A 24,335-nucleotide genomic window follows, 5' to 3' on the forward strand; every position below is an offset into this window, starting at 1 on the left:
AGGTGTCGGTCACTGGCGCGTGATCGATAGGCTAGGCTGATAGGTTGGGCACCGACTGCCAAAAGCGTCGGGGTCACTGTGTGGCTATCTTACACGAGAAGCTTGGTTGGGGTTTAGGTTAAGGTCTGGTGGATAGTTTAACCTAGGTTTATTGACCTGGCTAAGATAGGATTAGCCAACGGTCAGCCTGGCTCTGATACCAAGTTTGTCAGGACCGGTTTTTCGGGATATTAATTTCCCAGAAAATGGCCCTTGTGCTCACCAGCCCCAGGATTACTGTTAGCTGATGAGGCACCAACTTGTTACAGAAATTCCAAGCAAAGTACAAAATATGTAGTACAAGACCATTGTGGCCTATGAGTAGAACAATTGGTTTCTAGTGGTTGATGGCGGAAGAGGTTTGTGGTTCATCTGCGTCTATGGGACTCCATTTCCCACAAGAACAGCTGACCAGGATAACTCCTATCTTCGCGAGGCTGCTATCACCTTTGCATGGGTTCCGGGGCTGTCATCGCAACGCTCCTCTCCACGCAAGAAATCTGGCCAAGACAATAGACAGGGACAAGCCAGTGAGTACGTTTGAATGTACTTGCAAACATTTTGAACACGGGTATAATATAACAATGGATAATCATGCTCCGAAATATTCTATGATCATAACGTCAGTCACGAAATAAACAAAATTCATGATGCACGCATGCAGGTTGTTCATGTAAAATATGAATATGCAATACGGGAGTAGAAATAGAATGCACCGATCGAGTGTCTGAAGCGACGCCTCGAAAGGAAAATAAAATAAATCATGCCTCAGTCGGGCGTCTGAGCGACACCACATAAAGGGCTTATAAATAAAAGAAATAACAAGCATGCCACAGTCGGGCGTCTATGCGACACCACATAAAGGGCTTATAAATAATAGAAATAACAAGTATGCCACAGTCGGGCGTCTGAGCGACACCACATAAAGGGCTTATAAATAATAGAAATAACAAGCATGCCACAGTCGGGCGTCTATGTGACACCACATAAACGGCTTATAAATAAAAGAAATAACAAGCTTGCCACAGTCGGGCGCCTGAGCGACACCACATAAAGGGCTTATAAGAGAATAATCGCAGTGAGTATCCAGGAGGTAGAACCATCCCAGGGATACTCAATAATTCAAATAATGTAAATGGTTAGTCCACAATAATAATAATCATAATCCTCATATGTCACAGGTCATAATCAATGTTCTGGTTTAGCCGTTTCTCCTCCGAAGACCGACACTATGACCGACACTAAACCCATCTCAGACTGCAGTCCTTACCCATGGACACGGCTATTCGAATAGGTTTAACCTCTGCAGAGGGTGTACTCTTTACCCACGAGTAACGGATTACTTTAGTCCATCGGGACTAATTCCGTCGACGGTCTTTTAATTGAAAACACACATGTCCGCACACACCAGCCTAACTTACCAGTGTCTGGAATCACCCATGACACCTGTCAAGCAAAACTCTAAGTGGGGAGGCTACAACCTCAATTAGCATGGGATCACGCGCGCAAACTAGGGAAGCCACTCCTCTCGGCTACTACCGAAAACACCCATGCCCCCGGACCAGGTGGCATCCCTACCGGATGCCTCCGTTATCTTCCACCATGGTCTCTCTGTACAGTGTGTGCTTGGAGGGGTTGACAACTTACTGAACCGAACCCTACCTGCGGCAGGGACAAGTGGTAGCACGAAACAAGTATGGGGGTTACTGGAACGAGACTCGATCTACGGTCGACTCAGGAGGTTCAAGTATTTCCTGTATGATTAGCATAACAAAAATATTTCAACTAACAGACAGAATCACCGCTCATCATGACTCATCATGCCATACCGGACACACTCGTCTCGACGAGGAACTAGGGACAAGCTCGTGTCTACCCAAGACCGCGACTTTCCCGGCTTCCTTCTGGTATGCACGAAAAACTCACGAGGATGATCACTATCACCAGCATATCCATTTCTAACAGCAAAGAATCTCATTATGCACTCACGCGTATGATCGTATCGTCACATAAAATAACGAATGCTCCATGTCAAGGTGGTGTTGTAACCGTATCAAACAACACACAAAAATATTATGCCAGGGTTCAGAATGCTTGCCTTTAAGTCGTTGAGAGGCAGGGTGTATTCCAAAACTTTTGAAAGTTATAATCTCCCCTCCAAATTCCTATTTTCAAACATATTCAAATAACACATACTTTAAAAACGGTGCAAAAAGTTATCCTAGATATTTTTGAAATAAATCTTAAAATAAACTAGGTGGAATTTGAGAGAGGTAGGAAAAAGAATTAATCCATTTGGAGTTTTATTTAAAAAGATATAGCCAGTCAAAGTTCTGTTTTTAATAAAACCAGAAAAAGGAAACGTTTCGGGGGAAAATACGTTTTCGAAGCAGAGGAGACGTACTTCAGGGGTTTACGCGTCCACTTAAACACGTGGTGGCGGGGCTGGGTCACTGACAGTGGGTCCAGCGGGCCCACTGGTCAGGTTTGACTAGTCCCCCGCCTTCTTCCTCCTCTGTCCGAGCCGAGGCAGGGGCTCCAGCGATCGACGCCGGCGAACAACGGGTCCTAGGAGCCATCCGAGGGTGGGGAAGGATCCGCCGCTCGAGGACGATCCTTCCAGTAGTCGAAAGGGCCCCGGGGATGGAGGAGATCGTCGGCGGCGAGCTTCGCGGCGGCGGAGGCTTCGGGCATGATTGGAGTTTTGGGCTGTGGTGGCTCCCGATCGAAGCTTAGAGGCTGGGAGACTCCGCACAGTCGAGGGGAGTCGGACGGTGGCGTTGGATGGGTGGGGGAGGCCCTGGTTGCGTCGTACTGCACTAGATTGTGGCGGCCACTGAACTGACCGGAGACGGGGAAGAAAGCTTCCCGACGTCAATTGCTGGGTGTTAGGGGCACTAGGGGGATAGAACGAGGTTGCCTGAGTGCTTGGTCGAGCTCGGGGTCCCCTTATATAGGTGTTCGAGGTCGGTTCCGCGGTGGCCGTGGATATGATCGCCGGCGAACCGCCATTCTATAGTTGGGGGCGCGTGGCGGCGACGGGCGCTAGCGGACGTGCTTCGGGATAAGCTTGAGCTGCTCTAGGGGGCAGCTGGCGCGCTGGTGTGGCTCGGGCGGCGCCGTCCAGGGCAGAGGTTGTCGGGGTGGCGGTGGCGGCTTGCGGTGGCGGCGCTGTAGGGCGCCAGGAGGGGGTCGGGGCGGCTCTGCGGCAAGGGAGGGGTCGGGGCACGTCGGCTACGAGCGGGAAGGGCCAGCACAAGCGCGGGGGTGGGCGGCAGCGAGACGCGGCGGCTCGGTGCACGCGCGTGCAAAACGTGCGCTCTGGGCGCGCCCAGAGCGAGCACGCCAACTGTTCGGCAAAATCACAATGCGTGCCACAGGAATTGGGTGAGGCTGGCAATTAGCAGACCTTGGTTAGGAGTAGCTAGGATCTTAGTGGACAAGGTTGCTGGGCCAGTGGATTAAGTACACAGTGCAAGCTAAAAATCATGTCAAAACTGACTATGCACACCAAGTGTTTGACAAAATGACAAGGGCTTCTAGACAACTCTTGGAGTGGCCAAAATCTCCAGATCAGGGTCTCCCTAGATGTAGGTGATGATGGCAAGATCATTTGGACAAAACCAGAAACTTGCTAGTGCAAGTTTTGCAAACCATCAGTTTTGGACAGAAAGAAAAAGGCATTATTACAGGCACTTAAAACCCTCCAATGGGTCCACTCTCCTGGACTTAAGGGTTTTGCAGGGTGGTCTATAAGTAGGAAAAAGCTCAGGGTTACTAGAGCAAGATAATTTAGGGTTGCAGTACAAATCACTAAGCTGGACCAGAATGAAAATGAGGTTGATTCACTCAAATTTTTCAAAGAACATCACTGGGTTTTTGCATGAAGTTGAACTATAGGCATCTACTGACATCTCCAAACACTTGGAAGAATTTTTAGGGAAATGTTTAAATAGGTTGTAGTGCAAAAATACCTAGTGGACCAGATTTGAAAATTTGGTGTAGAGCTCAAAATCTCCAATGACCAAAAGATATTTTTGCATAAAAGTGATGTGGAAACATCACATGACATCCCCAAATTTTGGTGAAAATTTTAAATGCATTAATCAAATGGTTGCAGTGCAATAGAGGCTCCAAATTTATGAAAAATCATTTTAAAAGAATAAAGCTCAGGAAAAACAATTATGCAAATAGATCCACTGATAAAGAATTGTTTTATTGAGAGAGCATACAAGTCCAATAATACTTTTGGAAAGTTTCCACTTGAGGTAAAAACCCACAATATTAATTAATAAAACAAGGTCAAAATTTTGGGGTGTTACACCCAAGCTTGTGGCTTTGCATATCATTAGCATCATGGGTATTCAAAGAATTCATACTAACAACATTGCAATCATGCTCATCATTCAAATATTTAGTGCCAAACATTCTAATGCATTCTTCTTCTAACACTTTGGCACAATTTTCCTTCCCATCATTTTCACGAAAGACATTAAAAAGATGAAGCATATGAGGCAACCTTAATTCCATTTTTTGTAGTTTTCTTTTATAAACTAAACTAGTGATAAAACAAGAAACTAAAAGATTCGATTGCAAAATCTAAAGATATACCTTCAAGCACTAACCTCCACGGCAACGGCGCCAGAAAATAGCTTGATGTCTACTACACAACCTTCTTCTTGTAGACGTTGTTGGGCCTCCAAGAGCAGAGGTTTGTAGGAGAGTAGCAAATTTCCCTCAAGTGGATGACCTAAGGTTTATCAATCCGTGGGAGGCGTAGGTTGAAGATGGTCTCCCTCAAGCAACCCTGCAACCAAATAACAAAGAGTCTCTTGTGTCCCCAACACACCCAATACAATGGTAAATTGTATAGGTGCACTAGTTCGGCGAAGAGATGGTGATACAAGTGCAATATGGATGGTAGATATAGGTTTTTGTAATCTGAAAATATAAAAACAGCAAGGTAACTAATGATAAAAGTGAGCGTAAACGGTATTGCAATGCGTTGGAACAAGGCCTAGGGTTCATACTTTCACTAGTACAAGTTCTCTCAACATTAATAACATAACTGGATCATATAACTATCCGTCAACATGCAACAAAGAGTCACTCCTAAGTCACTAATAGCGGAGAACAAACAAAGAGATTATGGTAGGGTACGAAACCACCTCAAAGTTATCCTTTCTGATCGATCTATTCAAGAGTCCGTAGTAAAATAACACGAAGCTATTCTTTCCGTTCGATCTAGAATAACACCTTAAGACACAAATCAACCAAAACCCTAATGTCACCTAGATACTCCAATGTCACCTCAATTATCCGTGGGTATGATTATACGAAATGCATCATACAATCTCAGATTCATCTATTCAACCAACACAAAGAACTTCAAAGAGTTCCCCAAAGTTTCTATCGGAGAGTCAAGACGAAAACATGTGCCAACCCCTATGCATAAGTTCACAAGGTCACTAAACCCGCAAGTTGATCGCCAAAACATACATCAAGTGAATCACGTGATATCCCATTATCACCACAGATAAGCACATGCAAGACATACATCAAGTGTTCTCAAATCCATAAAGACTCAATCCGATAAGATAACTTCAAAGGGAGAACTCAATCCATTACAAGAGAGTAGAGGGGGAGAAACATCATAAGATCCAACTATAATACCAAAGCTCGCGATACATCAAGATCGTACCACCTCAAGAACACGAGAGAGAGAGAGAGAGATCAAACACATAGCTACTGGTACATACCCTCAGCCCCGAGGGTGAACTACTCCCTCCTCGTCATGGAGAGCGCCGGGATGATGAAGATGGCCACCGGTGAGGGATTCCCCCTCCGACAGGGTGCCGGAACAGTGTCCCGATTGGTTTTTGGTGGCTACAGAGGCTTGCGGCGGCGGAACTCCTGATCTATTCTGTTCTCTGATGTTTTTAGGGTATATGGATATATATAGGTGAAAGAAGTCGGTCAGGGGAGCCACGGGTGGCCCACGAGGGTGGGGGCGCGCCCAGGGGGCAGGCGCACCTCCCTGCCTCGTGGCCACCTCGGAGCTTCTCTGACTTCAACTCCAAGTCTCCTGGATCACGTTCGTTCCAAAAATCACGCTCCCGAAGGTTTCATTCGGTTTGGACTTCGTTTGATATTCCTTTTTTGCGAAACACTGAAACAAGGGAAAAACAGAAACTGGTACTGGGCTCTGGGTTAATAGGTTAGTCCCAAAAATAATATAAAAGTGCATAGTAAAGCCCATTAAACATCCAAGATGGATAATATAATAGCATGAATACTTCATAAATTATAGATACATTGGAGACGTATCAGTGGCCGCTTTAGGGCATCGTTAGTGCGCTTCGCTTTCACCGGATCTATCATCTCCTTCGGAGGTGGAGGTTTCTTTGCAAAAAAGTCCCTCACTTGGGCTTCACAGACCTTCGCATTTTCCTTCTTGGTCCTCTCATAGGGTAACTTTTCTAGAGGCTTGAGAGATGGACCGTATCTGAATTGCCTCCCGCCTCTGGCTGTATTGCTAGCCGTCGGAGTGGCGACGCCTCTCTTTCGTTGCTTACAAGGAGGAGGAGGCGGAGTGCTCCGACGCGCCGGAGGAGCCGGAGCGACGGCGTCTATCTTCCGCTGTTGCTGACGAGGCGGAGGAGGAGGCAGACTACTCGAACGCGCCGGAGGAGGCGAAAGAGGAGGCGGAGTGGCCTCACGCGCCGGAGCAGTCAGAGAAGGAGGTGGAGTGCCTTGATCACTCGTCGGAGGAGGATGAGGAGGAGGAGGAGGCGGAGTGCCCTGACTCGCCGGAGGAGGAGGAGGCAGGGGCATCTAGTTGGGAATCTTGATGTACTCCTTCCGCCATAGACATGGAGTCTTCAGAGCAAGACCTAGCTGAATCTCCCCTTCACCTGTAGGGCGGTCAAGCTCGAGCTCCTCGAATCCCTCCATTACATCATCCACCGTCACAACAGCATAGCCATGTGGAATAGGACGGCAGTGAAAAGTTCCGTCGGGTTGAGGAGGTGCAACAGAGCCGACAACCCCCTTCAAGGTGAGGTTCTGGCATTTAGTCATAAGCTGGCAATGTTGAGCCTCCGTGATAGCATCCACGGGGTAGCAAGGAGCCATGAAGTCAGCCTCCTGAACGAGCTCCGTGGAAGCCACGCTGCTTCTCCGCTGAGATGGCGGGGTAGCTTCGTGCCTGTCGGTGTCAAAACCGGCGGATCTCGGGTAGGGGGTCCCGAACTGTGCGTCTAGGATCGATGGTAACAGGAGACGGGGGACACGATGTTTACCCAAGTTTGGGCCCTCTCCATGGAGGTAATACCCTACTTCCTACTTGATTGATCTTGATGAATATGAGTGTTACAAGAGTTGATCTACCACGAGATCGTAATGGCTAAACCCTAGAAGTCTAGCCTCTGTGAATATGGTAATGAATATCTGTCCTCTCTGGATTATGCTCTCCGGTTTATATAGACACCGGAGAGATCTAGGGTTACATGAGGTCGGTTACATAGGAGGAAACCTTCATAATAGGTTGCCTAGCTTGCCTTCCACGCCGAGTAGAGTCCAGTCCGGACACGGACATAGTCTTCGGTCTTCATGTCTTCACGGCCCATCAATTCGGCCCATGGATAACAGGCCGGATGCCCGACGACCCCTTAGTCCAGGACTCCCTCAGTAGCCCCTGAACCTGGCTTCAATGACGAGGAGTCCGGCGCGTAGATTGTCTTCGGCATTGCAAGGCGGGTTCCCTTCTTCCGAACTCCAGGATAGTCTTCAGCTGTGATCATTGTATCTGGACCTGTAATGCACTCCACACACAACCGCAGAGAGAATATAATATTTGCACGAGTCTGATCTGCTGACAGCTTTTTACAACATGACGTACGCCTGTTAGGCCATAACCGAACAGTTTCTTTTTATCTGCCATCCCATGTTTCAAAACGCGGTTGCTACTGGCACGTCTTGTCGAAGCAGAGATCATGTCCCCCTATCGCGGGATTCTCATCAATGCAGGCATGGGTAACCCAACCGTGCCGTTTGCACGGCCCTTGGGAATAGGCGAGTTTAAGGCGAGCGGGGAGGCGCTTAACATTCGTGGCCTCTATAAGGGGGTAAGGATTCCCCTCTTTTACCCACGCCCCTTTTCTTTCTCAGCCCTTCCGTCCTTGAGCTCCAGCGCCCAAGCTTTAGCTTTTCCCTCGTTCGAGAAAGTACTCCAAAGATGTCCGGATCCGGAGCTGGAGGTAAGTGGATGGTCTCTTCCGTCAAGAAGAAGGATATCAGGGAGCTCCGGGAGGCCGGATATCTGGCCAAAGAGATCGCTCATCGACTCCCGGCCAAGGGACAGGTCGTCCGCGGGCTTCGGTTCCCTCTTCACCCATTCGTCCGCGGGTTAATGTTTTACTACGGGCTGGATTTCCATGACCTAGCCCCTAACTTCATCCTCAATATTTTGGCGTTTATCGTCGTTTGTGAGGCTTTTCTCTGCATCCCGCCTCACTTCGGCCTGTGGCTGAAGACCTTCAATGTGAGGCCAAAAGTAGTGCATGGTCAACATGCAGAATGCGGAGGTGCTATGGTGGGCAAGATGCCCAACGTCACCTGGCCCGAAGGTTCATTTGCGGAGACGGTAAAGGGGTGGCAATCGGGGTGGTTCTACATCACCGAGCCGTGCGACGCTGACTGGTTGGCGCCTCCCGAATTCCTATCCGGAATCCCGATGCAGCTCACCTCCTGGCAAGAGAGGGGCCTAACCTGGGGTACCTCGGACGAGCTGACTGGGCTCCAGACGTGCATCCAAAACATGATAGAAAGGAAAATCAAGCTCGTCAACGTGGTCCAGGTCATGCTTGTTCGTCGGGTCCTTCCATGCCAATGCCGAACTTGTAATTTGTGGGAGTTCGAGCCGGCCAAGCACCAGACGCTACTGGAGCTCTTCGGCACGACGCACGAAGAAATCTGGAAGGTGCTCTTCAAGGCCGGCGAGGCGCCACCGCCTACGACCGAAGACCGCGGGCTTAGCTTGAAGCGCCAGCCCAACCCGGTAAGCTCCTTTAAAGTTTTCAAGGAGTATCCTTATTAGCATATTTTGAGAGGAATTTTAAGCTTCCTTCCCCTATTTTCAGGCCTGGATTAAGTTGGCAGAGGAGATTAACTGTCCGAATCCGCTGCCCGAGGACCAAGAATTTCCATTATTGGAGAAGATGTTGTTCCCTGCACCTTATGAGGTGCCGGAGAAGACGGCTAAGAAGGCGGCCCAAGGGGCCAAGAAGAGCCTTCGCCGAAGACGCACTCCGGACGCGACGTCCGGAAGCGAGACTTCCTCTTCGTCCGCTGATGAAGATGATGAAGAGGAAGAGGAAAACAACTCCCCACCCGAAGCGGGGAGGAAGAAGAGAGCGGCCCCCACAAGCCCGGAGGCGAAAGCGCCAAAGAGGGTTAAAGGCTCCCTCGCGGATAACTCCGCGTGGGATGTTGACAGCAGTCCGGAATGACCTCCCCGGACCAAGCCTCGGGCCGCTTCGTAAGCACCAGAATTCGCAAATGTCTGGCTTTTCCGGTTTGTAATATGGACTTATTGTAAACCTTGTCCTTGCAGTCCGGTGCGTGATAACTCCCCGCGATCCTCGACAGAGGATTCGCTAGACACAGAGGAGATGGCTAGCATATCTCCGCCGCCTGCTCATTCCGTCTCACCCAGGGGTGATGATGAGGTGGTGTCCAAAAAGGCCTTCCTGGGCCGGGGGGAGGTCCCGGAGATCATCGGGGTGACACCCGAGGATGACCCCTCGGACACCGGACACCTGGGGGAAAAAGCCCCCATGGGGACTGGTGATGGTTCCCGAATTCCCTTCGGCCCTCAGCCGGATACCATCTCGGAAACCTATACAGCTCCGGGGTCCAGCGAACGGCATTCCCCACCAGGAGAGGGTGTGCCTGTTCCACCGGTGACCTCTGTCCTACCAGAGGCACCGGATAATCTGCTGGAGGCGCTATGAGGCGCCTCTATCGTGGATGAACATCGTGTCCTTATGGACACGGTAATAGAGAAGGTCCAGTCCGTTAAAAGCAGACTGACCGAAGCCTGCACTAGCCTTCTAACGGGCTTTGAGGTAAGTAATGTGATTATGGGAAAAATATCACAGTATAGACAGTAGCCCCTGATGCTCTGTTTGGTGTTTGGGAAGAAAAGCCGAACAGAGGATCAAAAAATCGTAGGAGTCTAACATGAGTTGTCTATGTGAATAAGCAGGTATCGCTGCAGGCTGCCACTGCTCATGCTGCGGAGGCTTTCGGACTAAAGCAGAAATTGGAGCGGGCCGAGAAGGAGCTCGGCCGCGTGAAGAAGCAGTTGGAGGATAGCCGAGGTATGCGATAACATGTGTGTACATTTCGAAAAGAAATGAATAGTCTGACTGGACTAAAGTGTCATAAACTTTATTGGGGGCCACGGCCGAGGTGGCAGCCCTGAAGAAGGCGCTAGCCGAGGCCGAGGATAAAGCGGCCAAAGAGCATGTCTCGCACGAAAAACACGAGGCCCGGGTTGGCGAGGCGCAGCAATAGCTCTAGGGCGCGATAGAGAGATTTGAGGCCCTGGAGCGTGATTGTAAGGCGCAAGAGTCCGAATTGGTGAAGGCTCGCAAGAGCGCTCAGGATGCGTGAACCGAAGCCCAGAGCGCCCTCCAGGAAATCGAGATGGCCAAGAGGATTGCGGCAGGTAAGTTCTTCACCATGCAGAGCAAGCGTGTAGAGGGAACGTCCCATGTACTTATCCTGAATTTTGATTTTTCAGAGGCATTTACAGGTCTGCCGCACAGTGTGTTGGATGCGTCCGACCATTATAGAGCCGAGGAAGGAATGTCTACGGAGAAGCTGTTCTGGTCCCAATATCTGGGATCCGAACATCCGGTGCCCTTCAGCGACCAGCTGAAGCAGTTGTCGAGCTGCACAGGTTGGCAGAGTTAGCCATGAAGGACTTTATAGTCCGGTTGTGGCCTGCTGATCCTATACCGAGTAGCTACTTCGGACTTGTGCAGCGGCTTGTGAGTGCCTATCCGCGGCTCGACGCCGTGAAGCGGTCGGTCTGTATTGAAGGTGTGGGTATGGCCTTTGCCCGCGTCAAGACGCATTGGGCGAAGCTGGATGCCAAGAAGCTGATGACCGAGGGACCGCCGGAGGGCAAGGAGCATCGTCGACCCGAACACTATTTTGATGGTGTCCTGGAGGGGTCCCGTCTTGCGGCGGAGCAATGTTCAAAGGATATTATATTCCCATAAGAACATGTGTACTATCTTGCCCTGTAATATGGAACAAAGATGTTATGTAGTATAATGTTTATGATTTTAAATTTTACCTCCTGTGCGGCCGTTTATTAAATCTGAGGGATGACCAGTCGTCGGCTTTTGCCCCCACATAGATAGTACGGGGTGTTCGGGATAAATCTAAACACTCTTTACTCCAAATTCTGGTCCTTAAAGGAGGTGTTTAGCGCAACGAACGAGGCAATCAGACTATGCGGTCTTTACCGCCCCACTTAGCCATAGGAGTTTGACAATTAATAAAGTTGGCGAAGCCCCTGGTGTTTGGAAGGCCGAATTAGGGGCGCTATACACGCCTAATCGGAAGAACCGATTCTTTGCAAGAAGTGGGAAAAATCTCCAACGATTTAGAACCTCACAAACAGCTGACCGGCTCGCCGCATCATGACAGTCAATTTTCGGCTTTCTCTACTGAGGTGCTCGTCCGGAAGAACCAGGACACAATCGCAGTAGTTCTCCCTTTACTACCCTAGCCGATATAGCGGAACGTAAGGTAGTAAGCACAGGAGCCGGGCAACCCAACTATTGACCAAAGACATGATTCTGAGCCGATGCATATAATGTATAAGTTCGGGGTGCCGAACTATACTGTATAAGTGTTCGGACTTTTATTGCCATGATGTGGGGTGTTATTAAGCCCCTGGCGTATTAGTATGTACCATGGTGTACGTGTGCCATGAGTAATAAATACTGAGGTGAGGAAACGGAAAAATGAAGTAATGGGCTGACGCCACCATTTATTCACCGTTGTGGTGTAATCAGTACGTCAAGGCGTACTTCGTACAAGTAATGCGATAAGCAAGTAAGGCTATTGAAAATGCCGTAACCAATGGCGAGTTGCGTGCGGGTATGTAAAACAAGTATAGTAATCGTTTATTAGAAACCACCTGGGGGGTTCCCTTGTACGCCAGAGCTCCTTGCCTCCTTGGTGTGTTCTGCCAGCACGTTGTCTGTATAGCCCTTGAAAAGGGAGGAAGACCTGTACAAAGAAAAAGCAGAAATGTGCGAATCCCAGGGTCTATCAAGCTGTATTGTGGATTGCGAGCGAGTTGTGCCTCCGTCAGCACCCCATGAGTGTGTAGTTTAAATGCGCGCGGTACTAATAACATTGCCTCGTCGGGGCTGGGACGGAGGCCGAATTTGCTAGACTGGCTCGTGACGAGCCGAGCTATCCTTCTGCAGTGTAGTCCGGTCCCTCTTAATGATGTCTAGGGGCTCGGCAACCGGATTATAGTGTTGCTTGAGAAGGCCACTTTGTACTTCTGCTGCTAGGGCGGTGGTGTGTTCCTCTGTACGGAGGGAGCATTCCGGGTTTCCTTTTACTGTGATGACTCCCCATGGACCGGGCATTTTTAGCTTGAGATAAGCATAATGTGGCACCGTGTTGAATCTAGCGAATGCGGTTCGTCCGAGCAGCGCGTGATAGCTGCTGCGGAATGGGACGATATCGAAGATTAGTTCTTCACTTCGGAAGTTATCCGGGGAACCAAATACTACCTCCAGCATTATTGAGCCCGTACAACGGGCCTCTACGCCTGGTATGACTCCTTTAAAGTAGTCTTCGTGGGCTTGACTCGTGAGGGGTCAATGCTCATTTTACGTACTGTATCCTGATAGAGTAGGTTGAGGCTGCTACTGCCGTCCATTAGGACTCGAGTCAGGTGGAATCCGTCGATGATTGGGTCGAGGACCAGTGCGGCTGAACTGCCATGCCGGATGCTAATTGGATGGTCTCGGCGGTCGAATGTGATCGGGAATGATGACCATGGATTAAATTTCAAGGCGACGGGCTCTACCGCATAGACGTCTCTGAGTGCGTGCTTGCGCTCCCTTTTGGGAATATGTGTAGCATTTATCATGTTTACCGTTTTGACTTGAGGGGGAATTTTCTTTTGCCCCCCGGTGTCCGGCTGCCGGGGCTCTTCGTCATCGGCCTCGCCCTGTGATTCCCCTTCTTAGTTTCTGCTATTTTCCTTGCTGGCTTGTTTAAAGACCCGCCAATCTCCGTTAGTATGATTGGCCGGTTTGTCTGGGGTGCCATGTATTTGGCAAGGACGGTCGAGTATGCGGTCCAAGCTGGATCGTTTTCCACTGCTTCTTTTATAGGGCTTCTTTCGCTGGCCGGACTTGGAGCCACTGAATCCGGCATGAACTGTTGTGTCATCGGTGTTACCGCCATTGCTTCGGCGTTTGTTTCTGTTGCGCCGGAGCTTGCTGGTGCTATTTTTGGCCTCAGAGGGGCTTGTTTCGTTGGCCGTGTTTATACTTCGAGCCAGCCAATTATCTTCTCCCGCGCAAAAGCGGATCATAAGTGCCGTGAGGGCTTCCATGGACCTCGGCTTTTCTTGGCCGAGGTGGCGGGCGAGCCATTCGTCCCGGATGCTATGCTTGAAGGCTGCCAAGGCCTCGGCATCCGGACAGTCAACGATCTGGTTCTTTTTGGTTAGGAACCTAGTCCAGAATTTTCTGGCTGATTCTCCAGGTTGTTGAACTATGTGGCTTAGATCATCGGCGTCTGGTGGCCGGACATATGTTCCTTGGAAGTTGTCTAGGAAAGCTTCTTCCAAGTCTTCCCAGCTGCCGATAGAATTTTCAGGCAGGCTGTTAAGCCAGTGCCGAGCTGGCCCTTTGAGCTTGAGTGGGAGGTATTTAATGGCGTGGAGGTCATCTCCTCGAGCCATGTGGATGTGGAGGATGAAATCCTCGATCCACACCGCGGGATCGGTTGTGCCGTCGTATGATTCGATATTGACGGGCTTGAATCCCTCGGGGAATTCGTGATCCAGTACCTCGTCCGTGAAGCAGAGAGGGTGTGCGGCACCTCTGTATCGGGCCGCGTCGCGGCGTAGCTCTGATGGAGTCCGTCTGCGGCATTCGGCCCGGGCGTGGTTAGGTTTGTCACGTCCGAATAGGTAGCCATCGTCGTGCCTTGAGGTACGTCCGCGCGATCCGTAGATCGATCTTGTATGTCCTGCTTTATTGTCCAGGGTCTGCCGAAGGTCGTATGTGTGACCCCGAACTCTTTCTTTATTTTTACGGGGTGGTGGGGCAGGCTGCTGTTCGGCCTGAGTTGTCGTTGTATCCCGACCGCGGGGTGGCCGGTCAGCCACCCTGTCTCGACACCGCGGTGGTCGTTCCGCATTACGCGAGGGAGATGTGTGCTCCGGTGCTTCCTCGTCGAATTGAGGTAGCAGTCTGCGTTTCGGGTAGCTCTTAGCTGGGCACTTGAGGCCGTATTCTTCGGCAGTCAGGACATCAGTCCATCTGTCTACGAGCAGATCTTGTTCGGCTTGAAGCTGCTGCTGTTTCTTATTCAGGCTCCTTGCAGTGGCTATGAGCTGAAGCTTAAAGCGCTCCTGCTCCACAGGGTCCTCCGGCACGATGAAGTCTTCATTGCCGAGGCTTGTCTCTTCCTCGGAGGGTGGATGGTAACTATCGTCCTCCGAGTTATCTTCTGTGGCCTGTTCATCAGGGTTGTCTTGCCTGTTGTCATGTTCCTCCTGTTCGGATGCCGCACCGACGGGGTCTTCATTGTTTTCGGCGTCACTCGGAGTGCTATTATCTCCGGTACCAGTGTTGCTATCCTTTGAGCGACGAGGCTTAGAACGGTGTTTGGGGCGCCGATGCTTGGACTGCGACTCAGAGGGTTTGTTCATATCCGACTCTTCTTTGTCGTCGCCAGATCCTTTGGGTGTATCAACCATGTACACGTCGTACGAGGAGGTGGCCGTCCAACGTCCAGTGAATGGCGGGTCTTGGCCTTGCTCATTGTCGGCATCGTCGTCCATACCTATGATGTCTTCGGAGCCGTAGTCAAGTACGTCGGTTAAGTCGTCGACGGTGGCTATGAAGTGGGTGGCGGGTGGGAAGCAAAATTCCTCGTCGTCTGCCTCTAGCTCAAACCGAATATAGTTCGGCTGTGAGTCTTCCTCCAGGGTCAAGTTCTTCAAAGAATTTAGTACTTCACACAAAGGCGAATGATGGAAGATGTCTGCGGCACTAAATTCGAAAATCGACAACCAATCCAGCTCGGTGTCCACAGGTGTATCCGGTCCGGAACGTGTAGCCGGAGACGAGTCCGGGGTTCTGTTCACGCAAGCATTGCCGGATGTCGAGTCCGTGTGCAGCTCCAACGCCACGGACTTTATGGCCTCAGAAGGCGCGATCTGCTTTGGCTCTAAGGCCGTTGTAGCAACAGGATCCATCTCCTCGATGTGGTCCGATGACAGATTTAAGTCAAGTTCATCGGAGAGAGGGGGAGTGATCGCCGCGGTCTCAAATCCATCGAAGATCAAGTCTCCACGGATATCCACGATGTAATTCAAGCGTTCGAATCTGACCTGATGGCTAGGGGCGTAGCTATCGACCTGCTCCAGGTGGCCAAGTGAGTTGGCCCGCAGTACGAAGCCGCCGAACACAAAGATTTGTTCAGGGAAAAAGATTTCTCCCTGAACGATGCCATTGCCGGCGATTGGAGGGGCCATCGAGCCTTACGTCGACGGCACAGTGGAACTCACAATGAAAGCACCAATGTCGGTGTCAAAACCGGCGGATCTCGGGTAGGGGGTCCCGAACTGTGCGTCTAGGTTCGATGGTAACAGGAGACGGGGGACACGATGTTTACCCAGGTTCGGGCCCTCTCTATGGAGGTAATACCCTACTTCCTGCTTGATTGATCTTGATGAATATGAGTGTTACAAGAGTTGATCTACCACGAGATCGTAATGGCTAAACCCTAGAAGTCTAGCCTCTATGAATATGGTAATGAATATCTGTCCTCTCCGGACTATGCTCTCCGGTTTATATAGACACCGGAGAGATCTAGGGTTACATGAGGTCGGTTACATGGGAGGAAACCTTCATAATAGGTCGCCTAGCTTGCCTTCCACGCCAAGTAGAGTCCAGTCCAGACACGGACATAGTCTTCGGTCTTCATGTCTTCACGGCCCATCAGTCCGGCCCATGGATAACAGGCCGGACGCCCGAGGACCCCTTAGTCCAGGACTCCCTCAATTCCGCTGCGATGGTTGGTCGACAGCTCGCTGGCTCTCAACTTGTTCCTCTAGCTTTAGTACTCTTGCATTGGGCTTCTGCATTTCACTCAGTTCCCATTTCCTCTTCCTCTCCCGAGTTTTGTAACCGCCAGTGCCGAGGAACCCAACCTTCCACGCAATGGAGCCTGGCATGCCTCGTGTTCATCCAGGGTGCTCAGGATTCCCGAGGGCCTCAGTCAGCTCGTTATTCTCTCTGTCGGGAATGAACGTCCCTTCCTGCACTGCGGCGATATACTTCTGAAGCTTCTTGAGGGGTATTGCAAGTTGCTCATCCGTCCAATGGCACTTCCCTGTTTCAGGGTCCAAAGTCCCCCCAACCCCGAAGAACCAAGTCCTTGAACGGTCTGGCCAGTTCAATGTCTCTGGTTTGACCCCTTTTGCAATCAGGTCATTCTCAGCTTTGTCCCCCAACGATCGGGCATTGAGGTAGCCGCCTGACCCCGTGCAATGGTGATACAGCTTCCTTGCAGCATTTATCTTGTTTATCTCTGACATTTTCTTACTCTTGTCCGATGTCTTGTAGGCCACAAATGCGGGCCAGTGATCTCTTATCTTCTCAAATCGACCGGTAAATTCTGGAGTCTTCCCTTTGTCGACAAACGTTGATTTCAACTCATTGTTCCACCCCCTGAATAGATCTGCCATCTTCTTAAGAGCACACGCCTTGACCAGTGGCTCTATAACTGGCTTATTCAGATCTTCCTCTGGCGGTAGGGTGAAATTTACCTTTAGCGAGGTCCAAAGATCATCTTTGTGTCTATGCATCCTTGGTCCGCCTGGGTTCAATAGGTTGGCCATCGTTCGCGATTGTTGTGATCGTGAACCTTTCATCCTAGTGCAACCTTTTCTTCAGGCCTCATCTCGTTACCGAAGTTTGGCTCGATCCGGAGGGCTATAAAAGAAGAAAGAAGAGTTAATATATGTACATACCAAAACAATTAATGCATCAATTAGCTAGTCAGCACAAGCTTAATTAATATATATACCTCGTCGGACATTGCAACAGCTCCCTCCTCCGTTCGGTCACCGGAGCCGTCATCACGGTCTCCTTCTTCCACCGGCATTCGGTCGCTGGAGCCATCATGATCATGTCTTTCCTCCTCCATTGTTTGATAACCGGAGCCTGCTTCATCCTCTCCTTCTAGACCATCGGTGTCGTTGAGAAACGACAAGACATCACCTCCGCCGAAGATTATATCCCCCAACAACTGTTCTTTTTCCAAGTCTCTTTGTTGATCCATAGTTTCTGCAAATATTACAACATGGCAATTAATATACAAACATGAGAGATGGATATATTAGTGGCAAACGTAGACCTAGCTAGCTAATCACAACAAGGAATATTAATTAGTGGCCTCGACGCTTCTACGGTTTGGGGTGGCCTCGACAACGCTTCTAGGGTTTGGGGTGGCCTCGACAATGCTCTTTTAACTTGGCAATTTTGGGTGGCCTCGACGCTTCTAGGGTTTGGTCGGGCGAGAGGGGGTTGATCGACGTCGCCCCTCATGTTGAAGAGTTACCGGAGTTTCCTATGAACAAAAAAAACTACCTATCACATGACATGTCCGGCGACCGGACCGGACCGCCTCTCTCATGAATGTCCGACAACCGGACCGCCTCTCTCATGAATGTCAAACAAGGGATTGAACAAAATGGCGCCATTCTGGATGTGCAAGAAATGGTCCATATTTTTCCTGATCTCATCTACCCTTCTATATGTCACGTTGTCTAGTGTCAAAGGATTCAAGAAAACCATGGCTTCATCATTAGCCGGAAGTAACAGGCACATAATGGTACAAAGCTCTCCAAAATTATTTTGGAACGGAGTCCCGGATAGGATAATTAGCTTTTTGGTACGAAGTTCAGAAAGAGCCTTCTGAATATCGCTATTTGGAAGGCCATTGCCGAAATTCGTACCAAAAAGCGAATTATTCTATCCGGAACTCCATTCCGAAACAACTTTGAAGAGCTTCGTAGCATCATACGCCTGTTACTTCCGGTTAAGATGAAGCCATGGATTTATTCAATACTTTGACAGACAACATGACATATAGAAGAATATATATGTAGACGAGGTCAGAAAAAAATTGGATCAACTTGTGCACATCCATAATGTGGGCATTCTTGATAAATCTATATATGTCAAAATTCCAACTTTGACATATGATCAAACTTTGAATATGATCAAATGTTGCATATGTCAAAATTCAAACTTTGACATATGGTAAAACTTTGATATATGATCCAATCTTGCATATATCAAAATTCAAACTTTGACATATGATCAAACTTTGATATATGTCCACCGCGATATAAAATGATACATAGACTTGTTCGGGTGAGAGGGGGTTGATCGAGACGTCCCCGGCCCCTCATGTCGAAGTTACCGGAGTTTTCTTCTAGTGGTTTGGGTAGCCTCGAGAGTTTGTCGGGTAGGGGCGGGAGGGGGTAGGAGATCGACAACGCTTTTTCTAGGGTTTGGGTGGCCTCGAGAGTTGGCCGCCCGGTATATCGAGAGGGGGTGAACATTTTACCTTAGTAACTTGGAGAAAAATGTTATCGAGGAGGGGGTATATCGACTCCCCCTCATGTCGAAGTTATCGGGGAGGGGGTATATCGACCCCCCCCCTCATGAACAAAAAAATATTCTATGGATAAAAAACATCATATTCTATGAACAAAAAATGATCATATTCCATCCACATCCATTCATACATATGAACAAAAAAAATCATATATATGATCATCTATGAACAAAAAAACATCATATTCTATAAAAAAAATATCATATATATGAACAAAAAAATTATGAAAAATCAGGACATATCATCACATATACACACACATACATATCATCATACACTATACATATCATTTCTGAAAAAAATCATCATATATATATATAAGGACAAAGAGGAGGCCGGCCGGACCGAACGGGGAGGAGAGGTGCGGCGTGGTCGGGGCATGCCGGGGGTGCGGGGTGGCGTCGGGGCAGGGGCACGGGGCGGGCGGCGTCGGGGCAGGGGCACAGGGCGGCCGGCGTCGAGGCAGGGCCGGGCCACGGGGTGGTCGACGACGTCGAGGCAGGGGGCAGGGGGCAGCGCGTCGGGGCAGGGCAGGGGCGTGGGGCGACGGTGACGAGGAGCGGGCGGTGACCTCGAGGCGGCGACGGCGATGTCGGGGCAGGGGCGCGGCATCGGGGAGCAGCAGCAGCCTGGCGGCCTCGATGAGCTCGATGTCGTCAGGGGTAACTGGTAGATGAAAACTGAAATTTTCCAAGTGTTTGCTATATATACATGAAGCATTGGTCCCGATTCGTGGTACCAACCGGTACCAATGCCCCCTTTAGTGCCGGTTGTTGGTGCCACCAACCGGGACCAAAGGTCAGTTTTCAGCAACCTAAAGGGCTGGAAACAAGGACCTTTTGTCTCGGTTGGTGGCACCAACCGGGACGAAAGGCCTTGTGCTGCCCGCGGCCAAAAGTTTAGCCCACCTCGCTAGTTGAGAGGGGCTCGGAGTGGTTTATAAGCCCCACTGTCGCTACCCTCTCGAGCTCCTCTCAAATGCAGACTTACGGGCCTAAACACAATGTATCTTCATGTGGGCCTACTGGGCTTTCCGAGGGCCTGAATCCTGGCCCATGGTTGGGTTTCTAGTCATATTCACGCCGTGGTGGCCCAGTAGGTGACATATTTTTTCATTTTTTTCCAGTTTTTTTTGCTTTATTTATTTTCTTTTGTTTCTACTTATAGTTTTTTAGTGATTCTTTTTGCTGTTAGGTCACAAAAATTATAAACTTTCTGTTAGTGCCATTAGTTTTCAAATTTGAATAGTTTAAATTTGAATTTTTTGAAATTTGTGTGAATCACTAGTTTGTGAATAACTTTACTATAAAAATAGATTTTTGAGAGATTATTTTTGTGCTATTTAATATTACTGTGTTTTATCATTTTATTCAATTTGGTAATTTTTAGGTTATTTTAAATATCTGTTTTAATCAAAAATAGATTTTGTTATTTTAGTTTGCTATTAAAGTTTCTAACAAAAAAATTCATTCTGAAAATTATTTTTGCTTTTAATGTTTTGAACAGAAAGTACTTTGATAATTTTAGTTGCATATATTTTATATAATTTTAGTTTAAAAAATACTAGAGGTTTATAAAAGCTTTTTAGTTGATTCCTTTTGCTATAAGAGTTTTATAAAAGTTTTTTAGTTGATTCTTTTTTCTATTGAAAAATATTATAGATTGTTTTAGTTGATCATAATATAATATTTTAATTGATTATTTTTAGTTCATTCTTTTTGCTATTAGTTCATTCTTTGAGCTAAATGACCCTGAAATTGAAAAGCACTACAAATGAACTCTGAAAAGGTTGAAATTTGTCATGGTATCATCATTGCACCCACATAGCATGTGCTAAAAAGTTGAGAGGGGTACGACAAAAACTGGATGCACTTTGTGTACAAAATAGACAATCTCTTTCGAATTATGAAGGTTTTAGACGAAAACTCATCTGTTACAAAGGGATTACATTTTTTTTAACTTATTTGAACTCCAAACTTTTTGTGTGTTCAAAATGCACCATTCAAAGCCACATCATCAATTTTCAACCTTTTCCGACTTCATTTGGTATTTTTCATGTATTTACTGATTTTTTTAACTAAATGACCCTGAAATTGAAAAGCACTACAAATGAACTGTGAAAAGGTTGAAAGTTGGCATGGTATCATCATTTCACCCACATAGCATGTTATAAAAAGTTGAGAGGGTTACGGCAAAAATTGGATGCACTTCGTGTACAAAACGGACAATCTCTTTTGAAGTATCAGGGTTTCAGCCGAAAACTCATATGTTACAAAGGTATTTCATTTTTTTGAACCTTTTTGAACTCTAGACTTTTTGTGTGTTCAGAATGAACCATTCAAAGCCACATAATCAATTTTCAACCCTTTCTGACTTCACCTGGTATTTTTCATGCATTTACTGATTTTTCAAAGCTAAATGACCCTGAAATTGAAAAGCACTACAAATGAACTCTGAAAAGTTTGGTATCATCATTTCACCCACATAGCATGTGCTAAAAAGTTGAGAGGGTTACGGCAAAAACTGGAGGCACTTTGTGTACAAAACGAACAATCCCTTTCGAAGTATCAGGGTTTCATACGGAAACTCATCTGTTATAAAAGGCATTTCATTTCTTCACATGTAAATGCAGTGATATTCTAGATCAAGGGCATCGTCATAATAGTCGTGGAGAGAAAGTCTTCACTTTTTCTTCGCTCGTGTCCTTTGCTCATTGCACCGTAACCATGGATAATCTTCATCGTTTAACAGGGTGCTTGGGTCAGCCTTGACTTTGAAGGGAGGAATTTCATGAAATTTTTTCATAATCTTCAGACATGTCTGTCTTGCCCTCCAATCCCAATGATGTCTCTTTTTCCTGAAAGAACTATGTGGCGCTTTGCCTCATCGTATGATGTATTCGCTTCCTTATCTTTTCTTTTTCTCGGTTTGGTAGACATGTCCTTCAGATAGAAAACCTGCGCCACATCATTAGCTAGGATGAATGGTTCGTCTGTGTACCCAAGATTGTTCAGATCCACTGTTGTCATTCTGTACTGTGGGTCTACCTGTACCCCGCCACCTGACAGATTGACCCATTTGCACTGAAACAAAGGGACCTCAAAATCATGTCCATAGTCAAGTTCCCATATGTCCACTATGTAACCATAATATGTGTCGTTTCCCCTCTTGGTTGCTGCATCAAAGCGGACACAGCTGTTTTGGTTGGTGCTCTTTTGATCTTGGGAGATCGTGTAAAATGTATTCTCATTTATCTCGTACCTTTTGTAAGTCAATACAGTCGAAGATGGTCCCCTGGCCAACGAGTACAGCTCATCAGAAACAGTGTTGTCACCCCTGGGATGTGTTTGCAACCAAGTGTCGAAAGTCCTGATGTGTTCACATGTAATTGATGACCCACAAGTATAGGGGATCAATTGTAGCTCTTTTCGATAAGTAAGAGTGTCGAACCCAACGAGGAGCAGAAGGAAATGACAAGTGGTTTTTAGCAAGGTAATGTCTGCAAGTGCTGAAATTCTAAGTAGCAGAGTAGTTTGATAACAAGATAATTTGTAACAAGCAAGTAACGATAGTAGTAACAAAAGTGCAGCAAGGTAGCCTAATGATCCACAAGTATAGGGGATCAATTGTAGCTCCTTTCGATAAGTAAGAGTGTCGAACCCAACGAGGAGCAGAAGGAAATGAGAAGTAGTTTTCAGTAAGGTAATGTCTGCAAGTGCTGAAATTGTAAGTAGCGGAGTAATTTGATAACAAGATAATTTGTAACGAGCAAGTAACAATAGTAGTAACAAAATTGCAGCAAGGTAGCCCAATCCTTTTGAGGCAAAGGACATGCCAAAATGGTCTCTTATGATAAGCAAAGCGTTCTTGAGGGTACACGGGAATTTCATCTAGTCACATTCATCATGTTGGTTCGATTTGTGTTCGCTACTTTGATAATTTGATATGTGGGTGGACCGGTGCTTAGGTGTTGTTCTTACTTGAACAAACCTACTACTTATGATTAACCTTCCCGCAAGCATCCGCAACTACGAGAAAAGTATTAAGAATAAATTCTGACCATAGCATTAAACTTTTGGATCCAATCAGTCCCTTATGGAATAGCGCATAAACTGGGGTTTAAGTTTCTGTCACTCTCGCAACCCACCATCTAATTGCTACTCCACAATGCATTCCCTTAGGTCCAAATATGGTGAAGTGTCATGTAGTCGATGTTCACATGACACCACTAAGGGAATCAAAACATACATACTATCAACATATCGAACACATATCAAGTTCACATGATTACTTGCAACATGATTTCTCATGTGACCTCAAGAACAAAAGTAACTCCTCACAAATAATAATCATGCTCAAGATAAGAGGGGTATTAAATAGCATATTGGATCTGATCATATAATCTTCCACCTAATAAACCATATAGTAATCAACTACTAGATGTAATTAACACTACTAGTCACCCACAAGCACCAATCTGTAGTTCCGGTAACAAGATTGAACACAAGGGATGAACTAGGGTTTGAGATGAGATGGTGCTGTTGTAGATGTTAATGGAGATTGCCCTCCCCAAGATGGGAGAGTTGTTGGTGATGATGAGGATGATGATTTCCATCTCCGGGAGGGAAGTTCCCCCGGTAGAATCGCTCCGCGGGAGGGCAAAAGTGCTCCTGCCCAAGTTCCGCCTCGAGGCGGCGGCGCTTCATCCCGAAAGTCCTCCCCTTATTTTTCTAGGTCAAAATGACCTATATACCAGAAGATGGGCACCGGACGTGGGCCGAGGAGGGCACAACCCACCAGGGCGCGCCTGGGGGCCCTAGCGCGCCTAGGTGGCTTGTGCCCACCTGGTGGGCCCCCTTTGTAGTTATTTGCTCCTGTAATTCTTATATATTCCATAAAAAATCTCCATGAAGTTTCAGCTCATTTGGAGTTGTACAGAATAGGTAGCCTGACATAGCTTTTTCAGGTCCAGATTACCACCTACCGGGATTCTCCCTCTTTGTGTGTACCTTGCAAATTACGAGAGAAAAGGCTTTAGAATTACTCCAAAAAGCATTATTATGGATAAAAACATTATAAATAACAGTAAGAAAAAATGATGCAAAATGGACGTATCAACTCCCCCAAGCTTAGACCTCGCTTGTCCTCAAGCGAAAACCGAAATCGAAAAACATGTCCACATGCTTTGAGAGAGAGGACTCGATAAAAACAAAATACGGACATAAAAGCATCATGTACTTGATTATTATAATAGCAACAAAATTAAACATAGGACTTTTATCATAGAAGTTTTATCATATACTTCTCATGAATAAGTAATAGTT

This window comes from Aegilops tauschii, chromosome 2 (assembly GCF_002575655.3).
Source record: "Aegilops tauschii subsp. strangulata cultivar AL8/78 chromosome 2, Aet v6.0, whole genome shotgun sequence".
Lineage (NCBI taxonomy): Eukaryota > Viridiplantae > Streptophyta > Magnoliopsida > Poales > Poaceae > Aegilops > Aegilops tauschii.